General features: G+C 45.0%; 1 non-coding gene and 1 pseudogene across 1 annotated transcript; one reads left to right on the top strand and one right to left on the bottom strand.

Moving 5' to 3' along the window:
* The window catches only part of LOC106609261 (EF-hand calcium-binding domain-containing protein 6-like), a 33,042-nt pseudogene that overhangs the window by 7,179 nt on the left and 535 nt on the right, over positions 1–25,328 (top strand).
* On the bottom strand, positions 22,661–22,735 carry trnaa-ugc (transfer RNA alanine (anticodon UGC)). Its single transcript has one exon. It is a non-coding gene; the product is annotated as a tRNA-Ala (tRNA).

Below are 25,328 nucleotides of genomic sequence, written 5' to 3'. Positions count from 1 at the left end.
TCCTCTGTGGAGATGGGAAAACCTTCCAGAAGGAAAACCATCTCTGCAACACTCCATCAATCAGGCCTTTATGGTAGAGTGGCCAGACGGAAGCCACTCCTCAGTAAAAGGCACATGACAGCCCGCTTGGAGTTTGCCAAAAGGCATCTAAAGACCAAGATTGAACTCTTTGGCCTGAATGCCAAGCGACACATCTGGAGGAAACCTGGCACTATCACTTCGGTGAACCATGGTGGCGGTAGCATCATGCTGTGGGGATGTTTTTCAGCGGCAGGGACTGGGAGACTAGTCAGGATCGAGGTTAATATGAATGGATCAAAGAGAGATCCTTGATGAAAACCTGCTCCAGAGCACCCAGGACCTCAGACTGGGGTGAAGGTTCACCTTCCAACAGGACAACGACCCTACGCACACAGCCAAGACAACTCAGGAGTGGCTTCGGGACAAGTCTCTGAATGTCCTTGAGTGGCCCAGCCAGAGCCCGGACTTGAACCTGATCGAAGATTTCTGGAGAGAACTAAATCAAAAGGGTTCTACCTGGAACCAACAAGGGTTCGTCAAGGGACAGCCGAAGAACCCTTTTAGGCTTCTAAGAGTGTACATCACAGCTCAGGTCAGTCACACGTGCGTGTGTATGAGTGTGTGTGTGTGTCTCCGGTCACTCTCTGATGAGTCGTCTCTGCATAGCGTGGTGAGTCTCAGAGGAACAGCTGTGGCTGGTAATGAGTGATACACACACACATATGATGAAATACCAGTCACAGCTGTTTACCCTGCACACGCGCCTAACTTATCAATATTCAATTTAGACCGCAGTCCCCCTCTTACCTCCCTCCTCTGATACTTCCCCCCTCCACCTCCTTGGAGAAGTGCAGAGTGAGAACATTAGCTCACCTCTGGAGTAACCATCCAAGGACCTTTGAATGAGGAACACTCTCTTTCTGGGGTCATTGGGTTCTCTCGCTGTGTTTTTCTCGCTGTCGATCTGAGTGGGCTCTCTATGTCTTTCGCTGTTCCAGAACTTCTCATTCAATCAATAATACTTCTGTAAGTCCAACTTTCCTCATGCTTAACTTCAAATGCATCGAAAAGAGGTTTAGCTATGTCACCTTGAGTAGAGGAATATGCTTTGAGTCTTAGTTTCTCTACCTTCCCAAATCCCCCTCTATCCCCCACCTCTACTGACATGCTCTAACCAGAGAAGAATTACCCCTCTAACTGACAGACACACGTAAAGGTAGGAGCACTCTTCTCTCTGATCTACTCTCTCTCTTTTCTTCTATTTATTTTCCTCCCTCTCTCCCTCTTCTCCCCTCTGTGTCACTGTGATTTCTCCTCTTAACTTCTATTTGTGATCCATCTCCCTTCATTTCTTTCTGACTCTCTCCCCCCGTCTCCTCTTTCATCCCTCTCTTCAGAGAGCCACCCGCATCCCTCTGCTTGTCTCCTACCCATAATTCATAGTGACAGGAAAGGTTAGATTGCACGTGGAGGAGTTCTGGTTGACAGAAAGAGGAGAGGGAACACTATTTAGGCCTGTCACTACACACTGTTTACAAGGCATCTTGAGAGTCAGACCTAGATTCACACATCTCCACACAATTGACCCTATGACACTGTAAATAATGACAAGTTACTGTGGCTTCACTGGCTTTGTCAGTTTGAGATAGAGAAATATACATTTACTTTAGTCATTTAGCAGACGCTCTTATCCAGAGTGACTTACAGTAGTGAGTGAATATTTGTTCCTACTTTTTATGTATAAAATATAGACTATAACCAGAGGAGAGACAAAGTAAGAAACAGGGAATTGAGATAAAGAGTGAGAAACGGAGAAAGAGAGCGAGAAACAGACAAGGAGAGAGAGAGAGAGAGAGAGAGACAGACAGAGATGATATGTGGCCCGTCACAGTCAGTAGCCCATCCCCAAACGCCCCTTTGAGTGACTAGATCTGTGGCTGTGTTATCCATCTCATTCTAACCAGCTCACAAGGACACAAACACACAGATATCCTGGTGGATTAACATATAACAGGCCGGTAAACAAAAACAACAGAGCTTTCATTAATTAACGAGCTCAGGGCCGGCCGGGCGGGCGGGTGGCGAGGGCCGCTAAGACACTCTCACTGTGGCACCGTGCCAGGCCCCCAGCCATGCCAACCTGAACACAGCTGCCTAATGGAGAACTGGCACTGGCTGGGACAGGGATGGGAGAAAAGGGAGAGAGGGAGGAAGGGATGGGAGAGAGGGAGAGGTTTGGATGGAAGAGGGGGAAGGGATGGAGGGAGAGTTAGACAGAGGAGAGATATGGAGGTAGAGGGATGGGAGAGAGATGGCAAGAAAAGGATGGAAGCGAGGGAGGTGAGAAAGACAGAGAGAGGAAGGGACACAGAGACGGAGCAAGAGAAAGAGAGACCGAGAAAAGCAGAGAAAGAGAAAGCAAAAAGTTAGCGAGAGTGAGCAAGCGAGAGAGGGAATAGAAACGGAAGAAACAAAGACAGATAAAAGGAGAGAGGAGAAGGGGAGTAGCCGTAGCCCATGTGTGCAGAGAGAGGAGATAGAGAGATAGCGATCGAGAGATAGCGCTGGAGATTGGATGATGATATCCCTGTGTCTCTGCTCATTAATAGTGTGAGCTCTCCTCTCTCTTTCTCCTTTGTGATTTTAACACATTTCTAATTAGCACAGAATCCACTTTGTTTGGGGGAAGGGATGAGAGATGGAGGGGGGAATCATATATATATATCTGTCTTTATTAAATTCTGTTTCATTTGATCTTTTTTTAAACACGACACGGCGGTATAGCTAGCATTTCCTTTCCCCTGACTCCAGCAGAAGAGAATGAAAGCTGGCCCTAATGCAAGGGGTAATTGGTATGCTTGTCTGAAAGCCTTCATAGTTGTCGAAGTTGTTAGGTTCTACAAACAGTGGGAGATTGTTGGGAAGTTAACAACAGAGAATAGAGAATCAAAAGGCGGACTCAAACGACTTTGGAATCGAGTCTTGAATTAGTATTGTTCATTATGATCCAGAAAATGATGTGACACTAAAGTACTATATGATGCTATCATTTTAGGTCAGGTAAGGTGGTTGGGGTTTGTTAGGGAATCCAACAGAAAACATTTTAAAAACGTTTCGTAACGAAAACTGAATAAGTGTTTTTTTATTGGACAAGTTAGGTAGTCCCTGTATTGAAATAGTCCCTCCTTATTTCAATACATTTTCTTCTGTTTGGTGCCTAATGAATACGACCCTGAGGGTGTTCTATCAGCTTGTTTTCTGTCAGTCTAACCTTCTCCATTTGGAGGGACAGTATTATGTGTGACACACTGCCGTATAGACAATGTCAGTGTGATAGCCCAGTGGGGAGAGGGAGGCTCCCCTGCTTGTCTTTCAGGGACACGTTTGGCAGTGCTGCTAATCAGAGTGCAATTAGACAGAGAACTCTTTGGGCGACAGAAAAAAACTCTGATTACCCAAGAGTCAACGGGGTATATTTAGGATCTATCTGTTCCTGTTCCTTCATGGTTGCCGTGGTGCCCCCAAGCTACGAGCTGAAGTGTGGAGGAGAACGAGGAAAGATGGAGGAAGGGGTGATCACACAGTGGCTATAAAGGACACTCCCCATAGCTAACCCAACACAATTTACTTTATGGCTAGTCATCCTATAGGTGTACAGCATACTGTACTTATTAAAAATCTGTCGTTCTGCCCCTGAACACTGTTACTAGGCCGTCATTGTAAATAAGAATTTGTTCTTAACTGTCTTGCCTAGTTAACCTCTATGGGCTAGGTGGGACGCTTGCGTCCCACCTACGTAACAGCCACTGGCAGCCTGTGGCGCGATTTTCAAAACGTAAAAAATCCTATTACTTCAATTTCTCAAACATATGACTATTTTACAGCTATTTAAAGACAAGACTCTCGTTAATCTAACCACACTGTCCGATTTCAAAAAGGCTTTACAACGAAAGCAAAACATTAGATTATGTCAGCAGAGTACCAAGCCAGAAATAATCAGACACCCATTTTTCAAGCCAGCATATAATGTCACCAAAACCCAGAAGACAGCTAAATGCAGCACTCACCTTTGATGATCTTCATCAGATGACAACCCTAGGACATTATGTTATACAATACATGCATGTTTTGTTCAATCAAGTTCATATTTATATCAAAAACAGCTTTTACATTAGCATGTGACGTTCAGAACTAGCATACCCCCGCAAACTTCCGGGGAATTCGCTAACATTTTACTAAATTACTCACGATAAACGTTCACAAAAAGCATAACAATTATTTTAAGAATTATAGATACAGACCTCCTCTATGCACTCGATATGTCCGATTTTAAAATAGCTTTTTGGTGAAAGCACATTTTGCAATATTCTAAGTACATAGCCCAGGCATCACGGGCTCGCTATTTAGACACCCGGCAAGTTTAGCACTCACCATAATCATATTTACTATTATAAAAGTTTGATTACCTTTTGTTGTCTTCGTCAGAATGCACACCCAGGACTGCTACTTCAATAACAAATGTTGGTTTGGTCCAAAATAATCCATCGTTATATCCGAATAGCGGCGTTTTGTTCGATGCGTTCCAGACACTATCCGAAATAGTAAAGAAGTGTCGCGCGCATGGCGCAATTCGTGACAATAAAATTCTAAATATTCCATTACCGTACTTCGAAGCATGTCAACCGCTGTTTAAAATCAATTTTTACGAAATTTTTCTCGTAGAAAAGCGATAATATTCCGACAGGGAATCTCCTTTTCGGCAAACAGAGGAAAAAATCCCAAAGGCGGGGGCGGTCGGGTCATGCGCCTAAGCCCAGTGTCCCTTGATCGGCCACTTGAGAAAGGCGATAATGTGTTTCAGCCTGGGGCTGGAATGACGACATTCTGTTTTTTCCCGGGCTCTGAGCGCCTATGGACGACGTGGGAAGTGTCATGTTAGAGCAGAGATCCTTAGTAAATGATAGAGATGGAAAAGAAGTTCAAGAAATGGTCAGACAGGCCACTTCCTGTAAAGGAATCTCTCAGGTTTTGCCATTTGAGTTCTGTTATACTCACAGACACCATTCAAACAGTTTTAGAAAATTCAGGGTGTTTTCTATCCATATGTAATAAGTATATGCATATTCTAGTTACTGGGTAGGAGTGGTAACCAGATTAAATCGGGTATGTTTTTTATCCAGCCGTGTCAATACTGCCCCCTAGCCCTAACAGGTTTTAAGGTTAAATAATATATATATATATATCACCTGCATAACTACCCACAAATATTACCACTTACCACCGGTAACCTACAGCTACCTACAAACAAAAATGTTTGTAGGTAGCTCAACCCCTCTAGAAGTACCCCAAACTCAACCCCAGCTATCTGCCCTAACCCCTCATTTACCCAAAAATAGCACTCCAACTACCCCCATTAACAATCACAAAATAAGTCTGACTTAAATCAGTTTGTATCTAGCCTCCAAATCCAAACCTACTGTAATCTCTCTGACTCAGCCCTCATCCCTCTAACATCCCTCCCCATCCCCTCTGCTCCGTCTCTGTCTCTCAGAAGTCTGCAGTACTTGTGTTTACACCCTCCCCTCTCACCCCAACACAGTGCTTTGGGGAACAGAACACACTCTGCTCTGCATCAACAGATCAAGGCTTCATAATCAGAGGCGTCGATACCACTGCTTGTGCTGATGAAAGTCAGAGAGCTGCTCACAGAGTTTAGGAGTTCACAAAAACACTTCTGAGTTGTTTTTATGGTTTTGAAACTCTGCAGATTGGGAGCAACCTGAAGAATGTAATCCGGGCCTTTCGTCTGTTCGACTACAACCCGAGACGGACAGATCCAGCAACACGAGCTGCGCAGGATACTGGAGAACTACTGCTTCCCTTTAACACAGAGAGACTACCAGAGGTGGGAGAGAGGGTCCAATACATACAAGCATGCACACACACACACCCATCATGGATGATGGGTCCAACTATTTCCAGTACTCCCTACGGTCAGAAGTAATCTTTTGGATAAGACATGATAACTAATGCTAACTTTGTGGTCAGTCCTTTGTCTTTTCATTGAGAGAGAGAGCTAATTGACTTTTAAAACTTTGGGCCCTGCAGTCAAATCCACTCCAGAAACGTCACCCAGCTTTTAGTGATGTGGCTCTAGAGGATTCTGTGTGACAGGTTCATTTAACATGGCTTTAATTGGTTTCAGTACTCGGGAAGCTCTCTCTCTCACTTTGTCTCACCCTCTCTCCTTTTAAAAAAATCTTCCTCCAGCTTTCTCTCTGTCCCTCTCTCTCGCTCACACACACACACACACACACTATCTCTATCTCCGTCTTTTCCTCACCCTCTCTCTCTCTCTCTACCTCTCTCGCTCTGTTTATTTTCAGCACATATCTCACGGAGTGTTGCCCCTCTATCTCTCATTTCCTATTCTGATCTTCGGTTTACTTTCCAGATAAAACGGACTATGATTTCATCTCCTCTCCACTGCAGACTGTGGACCCACTAAAGCCCTAACGTCATGGCAACAATGTCCTACAAAGTGTTCCTGGAGAAGCTGGGCCTGGAATCTAACAGGTACAGGAAGACTGTCCCGGAGCCTCCAAAGCTAGGTAACGTAGGAGTCTTAACTCAAATGACTACAATCGGTTCATAAGGCACTTAAATATCTGTTAAGACACACAGACCCGCAGACAAATATACACAGAGTTTCAACCTTTAAAGCTTCAGCCGAACACTTCAATATGTCTTGGACATGACTGACAACGTGTGTTTTACAGCGTTGGGCTGGCTAGGAATTAGTCCTCCAGACAAGACAAAACGGAGGAACAGAGCAGCGTCCCAGGACAACAACAGGAGATACACAGGAGATCCAAAGCCTGACTCAAGACAAGCTGCAGATGCTCTTCCTGGAAAAAGGTAGAATAGTCAACTTTGATGGCGGGGCCATATGTATTGTGGCCAACTCAGTGGAGAAAATTGTCCAACAAACAGAGATTATCCACTAGCTAAACATTTGGCCAACTGCTAAAAGATCTTATCAAGGTCACTGTTGAAAAGTGAAAGCATCACATGATATGGTTGGGAGGATACCATCTCTCCAGATTGGTTTAAGCTAAGACAGTGTGTGCGTTTGTGTTTGTGTTTGTGTGCGTGCGTGCGTGCGTGCATGCATGTGTTTGTACGCTCCTGCTTGTGTATGTGTGCGTAGTTGTGTGTGTTTTATTGATTCTGTTTGTATGTCACCATCTGGCCCTGTTCCGTGCGTTATCCTCTTAGATGAGACAGAGAGGGGAAATTGGCTCTAAGTGGCGCGCTAGTATGCGTCGCGACAGAGGGAACACTTCTCATTAAAATGTTTGCCCAGAAAAATCTGTTCCTGAGTTAGTGTGTTAATCATGACTAATTTGTGGGAAGGCAGCAGCAGTGTAGTACTGCACATCATATGGGGGTGATCCCCACGGCAACCACAGCGTTGAGTCACTTCCTGTCATTAGTGTTGTGTGTCTACTCCCCAACATAAAGTGTGTGCGTGTGTGTGTGTGTGTGTGTGTGTGTGTGTGTGTGTGTGTGTGTGTGTGTGTGTGTGTGTGTGTGTGTGTGTGTGTGTGTGTGTGTGTGTGTGTGTTAGTTGTGTGTGAGCTGTACCCTAGTGTGACGAGCACTGCAAGCATTTGATGTCACCCACTCTGGACTGGTGTCACAGGAAGACCTGAGGGCCATGCTCAGCAGCTTCCTGTTTCCCATGAGCCTCAGCACCTTCCAGAGCCTGACCTGCCGGTATGAAAGTGAACATAGTGACACGATTAACTTAATTACTATGCTCTATGTCTGTTACCAATTCCCTGCTGCTGACTTTCGCATTTTATCTCGGTTAACCCAGAACATGATTTGGTCAGATGCTCGATTGTGTTTACGTAGTCTGCCCACGAGAGAGTATTTCAAATTCCCACTCCACTCCCCATCCCCCAGGAGCGGTATCTGAGTCTAGCAGGGATGCACTTCCACTTCCTTTGTTCCAATCCTTCACTGCTTTCAGTATAGTACTACCCTATAACAGTTGGACAGGGTTAGTCCTCACTAAGGAGTGGAAACAAGGGACAGGAGACAGAACTATCACAGCGTAAAATATTTTGATAAACACAGTACTTCAGCAGATTACAGATAGGCAGACCATTAGCTGCAGCTTATTGATGTCCAGGAACGGAGTTACATATGGCCACTAGTTACTCACTCAGTCGCCATATGTTCACTTGACAACCATGTCCGACATCAACATCATCATGCCTCAAGTTCTATCTCGAGATGTTCAAATCAGTCCACATCAGCCATATGAAACGTGATAGTTACACTAAACTTTAGTGGAGAATGTATTTCATATATCTAATTCACAGCGGTGTTTGATGTTGATGGGCTACAGCTTTACACGAAACAATCATCGGTGTCCAAGTTTGAGCGTGTGTGAAGCCGATCCCAGATATGAAATCAAAACATATCTGTCAGAAACTCCTCCTTTTATGGCACTAAAGAAAGAACAAAATCCCCCTCATCAACTGTTTTAATAATCAATTCTGTGGGTACCAGATCAAACATGGCGTCCGCACACACCTCCCGCCAATAATTTGCTTTTCCAGGCAGGCAGGTTCGAAGCCAGCCTGCGTGTGTTATAGACAGACTCTAGGGAGAAGTTGTGTTAGGCTGGGATGACGTACGCTGATGCACAGTGTCTATGTGATTCACCAACCCATATAAAGCTGATAACTGTTCAAAACGACACAAGAGCAACAGACGGCTGGCTAACGGTAAAACAACACTTTTACACAAGCCTATGGCTGCTAATGTCAGAAGATCACTTTTCAACACCGACGACTTGCAACTAACGTTACCTAACAATTTGAATCAAAAACACTTCACTATTCAAAACTGGGGCTTCAAGCACAAATGTAAAGGCAACTCCTACACCTATATCCTAAACGAGGAAGAGAGCTCAAAGAGGGTGTGTCATGTCTCTCTACCGTGTAGCATAGGGAGGATCACCAGGGCAGACCTTCGTCAGGCTTTGGAAGTCCCCCAGTATAACCTGAGGGGTCCCCAGGGCTCCTGGTCCAGCCGCAGGGAGCCCCACACCCCCAGGCCCCGTCTGAGCCCAGCCCAGGTCAGAGAGCTTCTGATCCTGCTGGACCCAGAGCACACTGGGGTCATCACCCAGCCCAGCCTGAAGCTGCTCAACCCCAGGAGGGTGCACAGGAGATCATGGAGGATGTGGCTCAGGGACAGGAAGTTCAGTGTATGTGTGTGTGTTTGTTGATGTGTTGGCACATGCTCATGTGTGTGTCTGTTGACTAAGGAGGAGCAGAGGGAGTTGAATGAGACTCAGTATCCACAGTGGATTGAAAAGGCACCCACGGCAGCAGACACATGGACTACCGTAAATAAACTGCAAAACACAACATAGCACAGAATTGTTTTTCTTCTGTTTTCACCCATTTTAGGATATTGAGTAAGGAAACATAGACATATACAGTTCCTCTCTGTTGTGTCGTGTGTATTGATGTGTGTATTGGGGTGTGTATTGTAGGGTTGTGTATTGTGGTGTGTATTATGGTGCGTATTGGGGTGTGTATTGACGGGTGTGTTGATGTGTGTATTGGGGTGCGTTTTGCTGTGTGTATTTGGTTGTGTGTTGGGGGTGTGTGTTGATGTGTGTATTGGGGTGTGTATTGTGGTGTGTATTGAGGCGTGTGTGTCTGCAGGTGAAGGGCTTGCTGCGTGATAAGCTGAGTGATCAGATAGGTTCCATGCTGGAGGCTTTAGTGGACTGTGACCCGCGACAGACAGGTGCTGTTCGCCATGAAGACATGAGAAGGATCATACCATGTTATGGCCTGCCCCTCTCACACACACACTTCAACAGGACTTTACGTCCTCCAAAAATAATGAAAACATAAAAACTACAGATTACAATTTGAACTGCTGGATAGACTACTCTATAGGTTTATTTAAAACAATATATATAATTGAAATTCCATACATTTTGAAGATGGCATTAAAAATCTATACATCCTTTTAAAAATGTTAACACAATTCATTACCTTGCTATTCTTTCAGAACATAGCCGACTCTAGAGTCTAGAGGTGTTGTGTTTGTGTCCTGTGTACTCTAGGCTGTGTGAGGCCGGTTTAGACCCAGGGTCCTGCAGGGTCAGGTACAGACAGTCCCTCAGGGCCCTGGGCCTGCCTACAGGAGAGACACAGACAGGCACTATACACTACCCCCACAAGGGCTCTGACAGGTACAGAGAACAGGCAGAGGGAGATAGAAGGGAGAAAGTGACAGATGGAGAGAAAGAGAGGGAGAGAAAGGTGATCAGACAGAGACAAGGGGTCCATAATAACAAAGGGTAAAGTGAAGTAATAGAGGCATTAGAGAGGAAGTGTTTTTTGTTCTAATGCAATATGTACTACATTTCTGCCACCAACAGACTGAACTCCCAATCCCAGAATGCCTTGGTGAACAACAGGCCAGTGTATTCCCCCAGCACCACTGTGGGGGGGTCCAAGGGTTTGCACAGTGGAGAACATTATGTTCAGGAAGCTCAAATAGAGGCTGGACCACAGACACGTTACCCTCGACGACCATATCCGGGCAACGGCCAGATGCTCAGACGGAATGCTGTCGTTGAGAGATCTAAAGAAGGTCAGAAGGTCGAGACAGTCGTGTATACTTGACCTCTACTTGACCCCTGCTGTACTTGAGCTCTGCTTGGAGCTAAATAAGAAGTAGAAAACCTTCAAGCTCTCAGGGCCTTGACATTAGTGGTCCTTTATGTGAGCCACAGTTTATTTTTATGAAGATTATATCACCATACAGTCATTATACAGTATATTTTCCGACACCTTGCCCTAATGTAGTCCCACCCTATTTCCTTGTTATGAACATTCCCAGATACTGGATGACAGCTGGATCACCTTGGATGAGAAGCAGTTCCGCAAGCTTAACGTGTCGCTTGGTTTCAAAGACAGAAAAATGTCCTGTTCGGCTTTCCTGGCTGGTGGTACGAGTCGAGTGCGACTCTTAACTTGCCATGGTCAAGAGACTCAGACTGTTCTCTAAATTAGTGTCCTAGAAAGGGGAGATAAAGAGAGGGTCATTCCACTTGAAAACCCCTCAGAAATCCTCAACCCCAACTCTCCCCAACCAGCACCCCACCCACGGCGATCAAAGGTCCCGTCCCAACCCCCCCGCCTCCTGTAAAATTATGTCTCTGTTAGCACATGAATCATTGGAGAGCTCATTGGGATTATAAATAGAGTTTTAGAGAAGCTCTCCATGTCTCATTAGAGGAGAGGAGAGGAGAGGAGAGGAGAGGAGAGGAGAGGAGAGGAGAGGAGAGGAGAGGAGAGGAGAGGAGAGGAGAGGAGAGGAGAGGAGAGAGAAGCAGAATCCCTCTTATTGCTGACTGTTTGGGGTAATTATGAGCTTTGGAAGCAGAATGGAAGCAGCATGGCACCACTCTAATTTGATTTAATTTTTATAAAATTTTTAATATGTTTTTTTACATTAAACAGAATCAGGACCTAAACTTAGCCATGTTTGCAAAGTGCAACATTTGTGTTTTAAAGGATTTGGAGAAAAAAAGTACCAAGATCCTATTTAGATGTAAAATGGTTCAGGCAGTTAAAGGACTACCGACGTTGGCAGTTGTGAGGGGTCCTTTTTCTGTGTGAAAAAAACACAAATGCCTTATCTGAGTTGAAATTATAACAAAATTCTAATTTGTTGATGTAATTTCAGACACTGAGATTGCATTACAACAACCAGTAAATAACATAAAATTGCATATTTTACACAAAAAGCCAACAAAACTGAAATGAATCCTTTAACCTTATCAATAAATATAAGAGGATAGCCTCAGTTATTCATTTTGTGCCTGACATTCTTCCTTTTTTCCGTTTGCAACTGGGAACATTAACATTTGACATGCCAAGCTCGATTCTTGGAAGTCAATCAAATAACGATAGGGATGACATTAAAGGGGCAATCTGCTGTTGTTGCATCCATTTTTGCGACTGATAAATGAATGATATGTACCCCTTGATTCTTGAAGAATATAACTTATTACACTCAAGGGTGCGCTAATATAAGTAACACAATAAAACTAAATCACAATCAATATCCGTAAATTTAAGCTAGAGATATCAGGTTCTTTGCATGGGCTGGGTCTCAATCCACCGCATCCGCCTATGTCAGCCTTCCGCATCTGCGGTGGAAGGTGGCCAAGCTACAGAGGTGTTTGTCAGACCATGAGACATCCCAAAAATCTATTATGACAACTTTACAGAAAGGGAAGACCCTCACGAACACGAAGGAGTTGTCCGTTTTGACTTGTCTGAAGGTAACCCATACAAACGAATAGAAGTATGGAAGTAGTTTTGTGCCACAAAAATAAGGGGTTAAATATGTGTCCAAAAATGTCCTTAGCTTTCTTATATCTCAAAGATATATGACCGACACTTCAAAACCTTATTCCTTATGATTTATTATTTGACTGTCTTTTTTTCCATTTACGAATGTGTTATTCATTGTGTTTTTAATGGGGTATAGTAGTAAAGGCCAAACTCAATATTTCATAAAATAATCGTATATTTTTTTTATATATATCTGAAGGGGTCCTAACATTCTAAATCAAATAGCTAAATTATCCATGGTATGACCATCCTAAAACAATTGCATATTTTAGCTTAGTAACCCTCAAAACAGCTTAGACTTTTAGAGGTTAATGCCTCATGAGCTTAGGTCAACTGCCATACCCCATCACAACCCAAAATCTAAGCTTGTTTTACTCCAATGTTTGTAAACAAAGCAAATGTAAACAATCTGTATAGCTTAAAAACATGGTTACAATTATAATTTTTATATCATGTACAGTATGGTCAGTCCTTGCATCCATAGCTTTGTCTGTACATTTGAGAGTGGTTACATTTCTTCAGCTCCTTCCCTCAACTTTTGACCGAAACAGTGGCAGGAAACTTTTATTGTTTCTACTCCGGATTGCCCCTTTAAAGTGGAAAATTTAAAGGTCCAGTGCAGCTGTTTTTTATCTCAATATCAAATCATTTCTGGGTAACAATAAAGTACTTAAGTGTGATTGTTTTCAGTTAAAATTGTCAAAAAGAAACAAAAATACTGAACAAAAATATAAAACGCAACATGTAAAGTGTTGGTCCCATGAGCTGAAATAAAAGATCCCAGAAATGTTCCATACACACAAAAAGCATATTTCTCTAAAACGTGCACAAATGGGTTTATGTCTCTGTTAGTGAGCATTTCTCCTTTACCAAGATAATCCATCCACCTGACAGGTGTGGCATATCAGAAGCTGATTCATTAAACAGCATTACACAGGTAAACCTTGTTCTGGGGACAATAAAAGGCCACTCTAAAATGTGCAGTTTTGTCACAGAGCACAATGCCACAGACATCATAAGTGTTGAGGGAGGGTGCATTTGGCATGTTGACTGGAGGAATGTCCACCAGAACTGTTGCCAGAGAATTGAATGTTAATTTCTCTACCATAAGCCAATGTCATTTTAGAGAATTTGGCAGTACATCCAACCGCAGACCACATGTGACCATGCCAGCCCAGGACCTCCACATTTGGCTTCTTCACTTGCAGGATCATCTGAGACCAGCCACCTGGACAGCTTATGAAACTGTGGATTTTCACAACCAAAGAATTTCTGCACAAACTGTCAGAAACCATAGATTAGGACCTAATTGTAACGATGTGCGCTGAGAGTCTGGAAGCAAGTTCCGGGAGTGAGTGTTTTAATAAAATAAACGGACCATAATACAAAACAAGAACCTCGAACAACGCACAGACATGAAACAGAAACAATGACACCTGGGGAAGGAACCAAAGGGAGTGACATATATAGGGAGGTAATCAGGGAAGTGATGGAGTTCAGGTGAGTCTGACGACGCGCAGGTGCGTGTAACGATGGTGACAGGTGTGCGCTATAACGAGCAGCCTGGTGACCTAGAGGCTGGAGAGGGAGCACACGTGCAACTAATGAATTTATTTAAATTGACAGATTTCCTTATATTAAACTGTAACTCAGTAAAACCTTTGAAATTGTTGCATGTTGCGTTTATATTTTTGTTCAGTGTAGTTTCTTAGCAAAGAGCAGTTTCTCAAGCAAAAACTTTGCTATGATTGTCTGGGAGTGGGGAGGGGAAAACTGAAAACTCTCTTTGTAATTGGCCTATTAACTAGTTTACCGCCTGGTGATGTCACCAGGCACGCCAAAAACGCCATCGCACCAAAACAGGCCCTTACACTAAAGTTCATTATCATAATTTTCACAATTTTACAGTATTATTCCAACTTCATAGCATGTAAATATATATAAATCACAGGCAAATCACATTTCTGATTGCACTGGGCCTTTAAAATCCAACCCTTTCATCCAATTAAATCACTGTTTAATTGTGTTATTTAATAGAGAACCAGGCCAGAGAGTGGGACCAGGCCTGGGGGGGTAACCGTGGTAACCTGCGGGCTAAGCCACGCCTCCTGACAGTGGAGGACTGCCTCAGTGTGATCAAAGAGAGGATCGAGAACATCCACGGGGTGAGAGAGGAACCGTTCATGCCCACTACACAACTCAACACTCCATTACCTCTGGGATCAATTGTTTTGATCAATACACACATCCTATACTGCACACACAAACACCTAGTACTGACAGGATAAGACGACGAGGGGTTGGGCTACTAACCCTCACAGATGATTTTCCTTTCTATGTTATATCTGCAGCGCTGCAAAGTCAGTTGAAAAAGAATGCATAATACAATGCCAAAGCCCAAATCCAAGCCTAGCGCTAAAACAACAACAAAATGTTTAGCAAAATAATATACATGTTCCATACATACAGTATTTACAACCACTCAATACACACAACCAATCACCATGCCATCATCATCTTCTCTGTCCAATCAGGACATCCTGTCAGCGTTCCGTGTGATGGATAAGAACTGTGACAGTGTGGTGGACAGGCATGACTTCAGAGAGCTGTATGAGAGCCTGGGCTTGGTCACCAAGAAGAGGGAGTACCAGCGGCTGCTGCAGCTGCTGGGCCTGCAGCCTGGAGCCAACCTCAACTACCCAGTTCTTCCCCCTCGTTCAATCCAGCGGCAAGACCCGCAGGCAGAATTTCACGCCAGCCAATGGGTGAGTAGGGTCTTGTGGAAGTGTGTGTGTGTGAGGTTAGACGGGATTCATATGTAAATGTAGCGGAGATGTTTCTGTGTGTGTTATTGATGCTGTTCAAACAGACCAGACCAACTGCATGACCACCTAGTGTCCAACGCACGCCACAGATGGACTGCTATGTCAAAGGTCAGTCTGGTTTAACTCATACCTCTACCCTGAAGCTCAAGTCTCAAAGAGGATAATGTGTATGTTAACATGTGAGAGGAACCCCATTATAAGTGATCTTACCTACTCCAGGTGATTTGTCACTTTGATGAAGATGGTCAGGGTCTGGTCTTTAAGAAGGACCTCAGGAGTCTCCTCTGTGCCTACGACCTCCCCATCAGTCCTGATGAGTTAGAGGAACTGTGGGCCAGGTGAGCGATATTAGAGCGCGGTAGAACGCCTCATCCCAGTCCTAACTTGAGATCTGTTTTCTGTAAATCATTCAACGATATCAATGCGGAGCTGTGATTTGTCCAAACACTGTTCCACTGACAGGTATGATGGAGAAGGGCGTGGCTACCTCACCTGTGCTCCGTTCCTAGAGAAGCTGGTTGTGGATCCACAGAAGGTGGGACATGCGAGGAAGGATGCAGACACCACCCCCACACATGGTCTCCCTAAAGGGGCTACGCTGCAGGGGCTACGCTGCAGGGGCTACGCTGCAGGGGCTACGCTGCAGGACGTTGAGTGAGTGGAGAGTGATTAACTAAATGAATTAGTGCAATTACTAATTCAATAGAATACGCTTCTAGACTTAAGCATCCGTCTGAGCTTTGGCCAAAGGACTGATCAAAAATAACTCTGTGCGTGCGCTGCTTATTTTGACCATCCAGGCGCGTGGTGCATGCTAACTGTGAGGGGTTGAGCAGTGCTCTGACCCGCCTGGATAAGAAGAGAGAGGGTCTCGTCAGGGTGGAGGACCTACAGAGTCTGCTTCAGAGATACAGCTGTCCCCTACACAGACACCAGCTCACCTACACACAAGAACAACTCCCTCATTATAAAGACCTCTCCATTCCTTCATATAGCTAACACACCTTAATAATGATCAGACTGGGTTCTAATAAATCTGTCTTCGTCGTCGTCCTGGGAAAATCTTGAATCTCATTTTTTGCCGATGTTATTTAAACAAAATAATAACACACAAATTGTTCTGTGAACGTAACATGACTCTGGGACTAATAAAAGTAATGTTTTGTGAACTACAGTGGCAAGAAGAAGTATGTGAACCCGTTGGAATTACCTGGATATCTGTATAAATTTGTCCGAAAATTTGATCTGATCTTCATCTTAGTCACAACAATAGACAAACACAGTGTGCTTAAACTAATAACACACCAATTATTGTATTTTTCTTGTCTATATTGAATACATAATTTAAACATTCCAAGTGTAAGTTGGAAAAAAGTATGTGAACCCCTAGGCTAATGACTTTTCCAAAAGCTAATTGGAGTCAGGAGTCAGCTAACCTGGAGTCCAATCAATGAGACAAGATTGGAGATGATGGTTAGAGCTGCCTTGCCCTATAAAAAACACTCACAAAATTTGAGTTTGCTATTCACAAGAAGCATTGCCTGATGTGAACCATGCCTTGAACAAAAGAGATCTCAGAAGACCTAAGATTAAGAATTGTTGACTTGCATTAAGCTGGAAAGGGTTACAAAGTAGCTCTAAAAGCCTTGATGTTCATCAGTCCACAGTAAGACAAATTGTCTATAAATGGAGAAAGTTCAGCACTGTTGCTACTATCCCTAGGAGTGGCCGTCCTGCAAAGATGACTGCAAGAGCACAGTGCAGAATGCTCAATGAGGTTAAGAAGAATCCTAGAGTGTCAGCTAAAGACTTATAGAAATCTCTGGAACATGCTAATTTCTCTGTTGGCGAGTCTACAACACGTAAAACACTAAACAAGAATGGTGTTCATGGGTGGACATCATGGAAGAAGCCACTGCTGTCCCCCAAAAAATATCGCTGCACATCTGAAGTTCGCAAAGGTGCACATAGATGTTCCACAGCGCTACTGGCAAAATATTCTGTGGACAGATGAAACTAAAGTTGAGTTATTTGGAAGGAACGCAAAACACTATGTGTGGAGAAAAAACGGCACAGCACACCAACATCAAAATCTCATCCCAACTGTAAAGTATGGTGGAGGAGCATCGTGGTTTGGGGCTGCTTTGCTGCCTCAGGGCCTGGACAGCTTGCTATCAATGACAGGAAAATGAATTCCCAAGTTTATCAAGACATTTTGCAGGAGAATGTAAGGCTATCTGTCCGCCAATGGAAGGGTGATGCAACATGACAACGACCCAAAACACAGAAGTAAATCAACAACAGAATGGCTTCAACAGAAGAAAATATGCCTTCTGGAGTGGCCCAGTCAGAGTCCTGACCTCAACCCGATTTAAAATGCTGTGGCATGACCACAAGATAACACTTCACACCAGACATCCCAAGAATATTGTTGAACTGAAACAGTTTTGTAAAGATGAATGGTCCAAATTTCTCCTGACCGTTGTGCAGGTCTGATCCGCAACTACAGAAAACGTTTGGTTGAGTTTATTGCTGCCAAAGGAGGGTCAACCAGTTATTAAATCCAAGGATTCACATACTTTTTCCACCCTACTGTCATGGACGTCGTAAGGAGTGGACCAAAACGCAGCGGGTAAAGGGCTCATCTCATATATTTATTAAAGGAAAAAACACTTAAACAAAACAAACAACGAAAACAGTCCAGTAAGGTGCACAGACTATACTAGGAACAACCACCCACAAACACAAGTGAAAACAAACACAGCTAAATATGGCCTCCAATTAAAGACAACAACAACCAGCTGCCTCTAATTGGAGGTCATTGCCAAAACTAACATAGAAATAGAAAAGCTAGATAAACACATAGAAATAGATAACATAGAACATAAACCAAAAACCCCGAAACACACAAAACAAACACCCCCTGCCACGCCCTGACCAAACTACAATAACAAATAACCCCTTTTACTGGTCAGGACGTGACAGTACCCCCCCCCCAAAGGTGCAGACCCCGACTGCACCTCAAAACAAAAACCCCACAAAAATAACCCCAAACTTAAGGGAGGGAAGGGAAGGTGGCCACCGTCAACGATGGCTCCCGTGCTACACCCCCCCCACCAATCCTCCAACTACGGAGGTGGCTCTGGCTCCGGGCTTAGTCCCCATTCTAACCTGCCCACCCCCACTGAAGGCTCAGGGCTGTAGACCACTGCTGAAGGCTCTGGGCTGAGGTGCGTCGCTGGAGGCCTCGGGCTGAGGAGCGTCGCTGGAGACTCAGGGCTGAGGAGCGTCGCTGGAGACTCAGGAGCGTCGCTGGAGACTCAGGGCTGAGGAGCGTCTCTGCAGACTCAGGGCTGAGGAGCGTCTCTGCAGGCTCAAGGCTGAAGAGTGTCTCTGCAGGCTCCGGACTGTAGGCCGTCTCTGCAGGCTCCGGACTGTAGGCCGTCTCTGCAGGCTCCGGACTGTAGGCCGTCTCTGCAGGCTCCGGACTGTAGGCCGTCTCTGCAGGCTCCGGACTGTAGGCCGTCTCTGCAGGCTCCGGACTGTAGGCCGTCTCTGCAGGCTCCGGACTGTAGGCCGTCTCTGCAGGCTCCGGACTGTAGGCCGTCTCTGCAGGCTCCGGACTGTAGGCCGTCTCTGCAGGCTCCGGACTGTAGGCCGTCTCTGTCGGTTCTGGACTGTAGGCCGTCGCCGGAAGCACTGGACGGGGAACTGTCGCCAGAAGCTCTGGACGGGGAACTGTCGCCGGAAGCTCTGGACGGAGAACTGTCACCGGAAGCTCTGGAAGCACCTCAGGGCTAGTGCGAGGAGCAGGAACAGGATGTACTGGACTGGGCAGGCGCACTAGAGACCTGATGCGTAGGGCTGGTTTTGGAGGCGCCAGCCTAGTAACACGCACCTCAGGGCTAGTGCAAGGAGCAGGAACAGGACGTACCGGACTGGGCTGACGCACTGGAGGAAGAGTACGAGGAGCAGGAACAGGATACACTGGGCCATGAACCCTCACCGGCGGTCTGATGCTTGCAACTTGCATCACTGGTCCTGGCTCGATGCTGGCTCTAGCATGACACCTGTGAGGAGCTTTCACCAAGCGCACCGGGCTGTAGCTGCGCACTGGCAACACCCCCTGCCACGCCCTGACCAAACTACAATAACAAATAACACCTTTTACTGGTCAGGACGTGACACCTACACTGTGAATGTTTACTAAAGACATGAAAACGTATAATTGTTTGTGTGTTATTAGTTTAAGCAAACTGTGTTTGTCTATTGTTGTGACTTAGATGAAGATCAGATCAAATTGTATGACCAATTTATGCATAAATCCAGGTAACCAAAGGGTTCACATACTTTTTATTGCCACTGTAGATCTGAAAATAAACCCTTTTTCATTCCCTGAAAAGTGTATTTTTTTGCCAGGAAGCAGACACATTTACTGATGTTGAATACTGTTGAAGAGATGTTGAACATATATTGAGTATTGTTGGACTGATGTTGAACTGATGTTGAGTACTGTTGAACTGATGTTGAACTGATGTTGAGTACTGTTGAACTGATGTTGAGTACTGTTGAACTGATGTTGAGTACTGTTGAACTGATGTTGAGTACCATTGAACTGATGTTGAGTACTGTTGAACTGATGTTGAGTACTGTTGAACTGATGTTGAGTACTGTTGAACTGATGTTGAACTGATGTTGAGTACTGTTGAACTGATGTTGAACTGATGTTGAGTACTGTTGAACTGATGTTGAGTACTGTTGAACTGATGTTGAGTACTGTTGAACTGATGTTGTGAGTGGTATGTTGAACTGTGTGATGAGTATGTGTGAATTGTGTGTGTGTGTGTGTGTGTGTGTGTGTGTGTGTGTGTGTGTGTGTGTGTGTGTGTGTGTGTGTGTGTGTGTGTGTGTGTGTGTGTGCAGACCCCTGAGGATTGGTTAGACAGAGTGGGTAAGGCAGGTTTCCCCGCCCAACCCCAGCCTCTGCCAATCAGTGAGAAAGTTGTCTCCGCCCGCCTGTACACCATCACCAAGGAGCTGGTGGACTTGGACCACACCCATAACGACACCATCTCCAAAGAGGACCTCAGAATGATGTGTGACCAGGTAAACTGACAGGAGTTGGTCTCAGCAGGCTCATACAGTATAGCTTCTTACATTTTTTATTTATTTAAGCTCTTACAACAACAAAAATACTCGGCACAATTCAGTTCTACTCTATCAATGGGTTGTCATGCAGAAACAACAGGAATAGGCATACGTGCGTGTGTGTGTAAATGAGCTTTTTACATTTTTGATGTATTTGCCAGCCAAGTTCTCCTTAGTTTTTAATTATTGCAATCAAAAACAAATTTGTATGTGTTGATAATTATTGACTACTTATTGAGAATGTTAGTCATCTGTGAAGTTCATTAAGCTTGTGTGTAAATGTGAGGGTGTGTGTATGTGTGAATATCAGTTTGAGAATGTGGGGTATGATGTGTATGTGTGTGTACGAAACGTGTAATTCCTCTCGCTCCACAGTTTGAGAGGGTGTGGGAGAAGCTGCCAGTGCATTCACTGGGGGATCTGGAGTACAGGGAGTTCCTGAAGGACGCCAGTGGAGCTGTTGGGATAAGGGACAAGACCACAGACCCAGAGGACATCTGTCCCCTGAAATCCGTATCACCATCATCCCTTGGCCCCATAGATAGGTCATCATCCCCACTAGCTCTACAGAGGCCAAAGACCACAGGCAGCAACCTCCAACGCTCAAAGGTACAGGATCTCTCTATACATGATGCTTATCAGTTTACATATCTCCATCTTTGCATTTGATAGTCCACTAGGCAGGTAGCCTAGTGGTTAGAGCGTTGGGCCAGTAACCGAAAGGTTCCTAGATTAAATGCCTGAGCTGACAAGGTAAAAATATGTTGTTCTACCCCTGAACAAGGCAGTTAACCCATTGTAAATAACAATTTGTTCTTAACTGACTTGCCAAAATAAAGGTTAAATAAAAAAAATGTAAAAGGTGCTTTATAGAAGCCATCCTAATTAGGGTTAGTTCTGTAAGCTTCTGGGAATGACCAGAAGTGATATCCAATCCTAACTAGGATGGCATCCAAATCATAATACACATACCTTATCTCTTCTAATCTAAGACTGAAAGTAACACACATTATCAATCCCCCTGTCCTTGTCCCCCTCTCCCCAGTCGGAGGTGGGTGTGTCCAGCAGGGCCAGGTGTCCGTCCACGGCGGGGTGAGAGAGGGAAAGCCCCCTGGTGAACTGTGGGGAGGTGGAGAGGAGGCTGAAGGGGGAGGTGCAGCGCTGCTGGAGGGACATCCAGAGGTGCAGGGAAGAGGGCAGAGACAGAGACAGAGAGATCAGCACAAACTGCTTCCTGGGTAAACAACCAATCACAGAGTGATATACGTACAGCGCAGTGCCTGATTCGCTATCCCCAGTCAATAATTATTTTATGTAACTTCAATTCACAATCCACCTCAAAACAATTTGATTGATTAAAATCACTTACATACCTGGCTGTGTGTGTGTCACAGACATCCTCCAAGGCCTCAACGTCAGTGTGACCCAGAAGGAGCTAGATCGGCTGGCCGTAAAGTTCGACATGAGGGACAGTGGGCGCATGTCATATCCTGACTTCCTACATCACTTCCTCCTCAACTTCGAACCGCCAGCGGTCAGACAGCCCTTTGAGCGGCCCAAACTATCTCTCCCCACTACACCGGTACTGTACACCCGTTTACTACCTCTCCCCACTAGTTGACCCCTGTTTAACTACCTCTCCCCACTAGGTACCCCTGTTTAACTACCTCTCCCCACTAGTTCACCCCTGTTTAACTACCTCTCCCCACTAGTTCACCCCTGTTTAACTACCTCTCCCTACTAGTTCACCCCTGTTTAACTACCTCTCCCCACTAGTTCACCTCTGTTTAACTACCTCTCCCCACTAGTCCACCCCTGTTTAACTACCTCTCCCCACTAGTTCACCCCTGTTTAACTACCTCTCCCCACTAGTTCACCCCTGTTTAACTACCTCTCCCCACTACACCTGTATTGTACACCCCTGTTAAACTACCGATCCCTACTACACATGTATTGTCCACCACTGTTTAACTACCTCTCCCCACTACACCTTTATTGTACACCTGTTTAACTACCTCTCCCTACTACACCTGTATTGTACACCTGTTTAACTACCTCTCCCCACTACACCTGTATTGTACACCCCTGTTTACATTTTGACATTACATTTTAGTCATTTAGCAGAGGCTCTTATCCAGAGCGACTTACAGTAGTGAATGCATACATTTCATTTCATACATTTTTTTTTCTTTTCATGCTGGCCCCCCGTGGGAATTGAACCCACAACCCTGGCGTTGCAAACACCATGCTCTACCAACTGAGCCACAGGGAGGCTTAAGGGAGGTTTAACTACCTCTCCCTACTACACCTGTATTGTACACCTGTTTAACTACCTCTCCCTACTACACCTGTATTGTACACCTGTTTAACTACCTATCCCTACTACACCTGTATTGTACACCCCTGTTTAACTACCTCTCCCTACTACACCTGTATTGTACACCCCTGTGTAACTACCTATCCCTACTACACCTGTATTGTACACCCCTGTTTAACTACCTCTCCCTACTACACCTGTATTGTACACCTGTTTAACTACCTCTCCCCACTACACCTGTTTTGTACACCCCTGTTTAACTACCTCTCCCCACTACACCTGTATTGTACACCTGTTTAACTACCTCTCCCTACTACACCTGTATTGTACACCTGTTTAACTACCTCTCCCTACTACACCTGTATTGTACACCCCTGTTTAACTACCTGTCCCCACTACACCGGTACTGTACACCTGTTTAACTACCTCTCCCTACTACACCTGTATTGTACACCCCTGTTTAACTACCTCTCCCCCACTAGTTCATCCCCTGTTTAACTACCTCTCCCTACCACACCTGTATTGTACACCCGTTTAACTACCTCTTCCCACTACACCTGTATTGTACACCTGTTTAACTACCTCTCTCTACTACACCTGTATTGTACACCCCTGTTTAACTACCTCTCCCCACCACACCTGTATTGTACACCTGTTTAACTACCTCTCCCCACTACACCTGTATTGTACACCCCTGTTTAACTACCTCTCCCCACTACACCTGTATTGTTCACCCCTGTTTAACTACCTCTCCCTACAACACCTGTATTGTACACCTGTTTAACTACCTCTCCCCACTACACCTGTATTGTACACCCCTGTTTAACTACCTCTCCCCACTATACCTGTATTGTACACCCCTGTTTAACTACCTCTCCCCACTACACCTGTATTGTTCACCCCTGTTTAACTACCTCTCCCTACTACACCTGTATTGTACACCTGTTTAACTACCTCTCCCCACTACACCTGTATTGTACACCCCTGTTTAACTATCTCTCCCTACTACACATGTATTGTCCACCCCTGTTTAACTATCTCTCCCTACTACACCTGTATTGTACACCTGTTTAACTACCTCTCCCCACTACACCTGTATTGTTCACCCCTGTTTAACTACCTCTCCCTACTACACCTGTATTGTACACCCATTTAACTACCTCTCCCCACTAGTTCACCCCTGTTTAACTACCTCTCCCTACGACACCTGTATTGTACACCCATTTAACTACCTCTCCCCACTAGTTCACCCCTGTTTAACTACCTCTCCCCACTACACCTGTATTGTACAACCGTTTAACTACCTCTCCCTACTACACCTGTATTGTACACCCCTGTTTAACTACCTCTCCCCACTACACCAGTATTGTACACCCCTGTTTAACTACCTCTCCCTACTACACTGGTATTGTACACCCCAGTTTAACTTACTGTCAACACGGTGCTGTATGAACATAAATGTTTTTACTGCAGGAACTGTGGTAAATTAGTATTTGGGGAGAGAGAGAAAAAAAAATTTATATTCCTCTTTTATCATACTACTCTTTTCTCTCTCTCTGGTCCGTTGTTGGCTCATTAACTGTCCCTTTTTCTGGGGACGGTGTCCGGGGAGTGGGAATGTAAAGTAAAACGAGGGGGTGGTGGTGGGTTTCCAGATTGTGTATACTCAGTGGGGACCTCTCCCACCCTCGGGCTCTCTGCTGTCTCCTTGACAACCATATTCGTCAAGTTTGGTGATTTGTGTGCTTTTGGCACAATGAGGTATGTTAATAAAAGCTTCAAAAAATGACACGCGGGTGGCCAGGTTGGAGAAGATCCCCGCCCAATGGGCTACTAAACATTAGCATTAAGCAGGGCCCCAAGCCTCACCAGAGTGAGTGGGTGAGAGCTTGTCTGGCAACCTGCAAGCTGCAAACCATCCAAACCCCCTCTCGTACTGGCTTTGGTTCACAATTATAACCCTCATTATCTACTAACCAAACCAACCATCTGTGTGATAAATCAGAGACCTAGCCTGACGACTCACACGAAATGATTCTGCTGCTGCTCTGTCGTCCGCCACATACATTAGTCTGAGACTGCCATCATTCAAGTCGTTTGTGGTGACGAGGATCGTCTTTAACCAATCAAACTGTACCCATGTGTGTTCCAATCAGTCAGCCCAGAATGTGTTTGCATTCGGTGAAGAGTCGGGGAGGTACTCAGATCCAGACTCATAAAACCCCAAACAGCAAGCAATGCATGTGAAAGAAGCACGTTGGCTAGGAAAAACTCCCTAGGAAAAACTCCCTAGAAAGGCCAAAAACCTAGGAAGAAACCTAGAGAGGAACCAGGCTATGAGGGGTGGCCAGTCCTCTTCTGGCTGTGCAGGGTGGATATTATAACAGAACATGGTCAAGATGTTAAAATGTTCATAAATGACCAGCATGGTCAAATAATAATAATCATAGTAGTTGTCGAGGGTGCAACAAGCACGTCCGGTGAACAGGTCAGGGTTCCATAGCCGCAGGCAGAACAGTTGAAACTGGAGCAGCAGCACGGCCAGGTGGA

Source organism: Salmo salar, chromosome ssa07, assembly GCF_905237065.1.
Source record: "Salmo salar chromosome ssa07, Ssal_v3.1, whole genome shotgun sequence".
NCBI classification, from domain to species: domain Eukaryota; kingdom Metazoa; phylum Chordata; class Actinopteri; order Salmoniformes; family Salmonidae; genus Salmo; species Salmo salar.
Note: the sequence above shows the minus strand (reverse complement) of the source record. Positions and strands in the feature narration are given on the sequence as shown.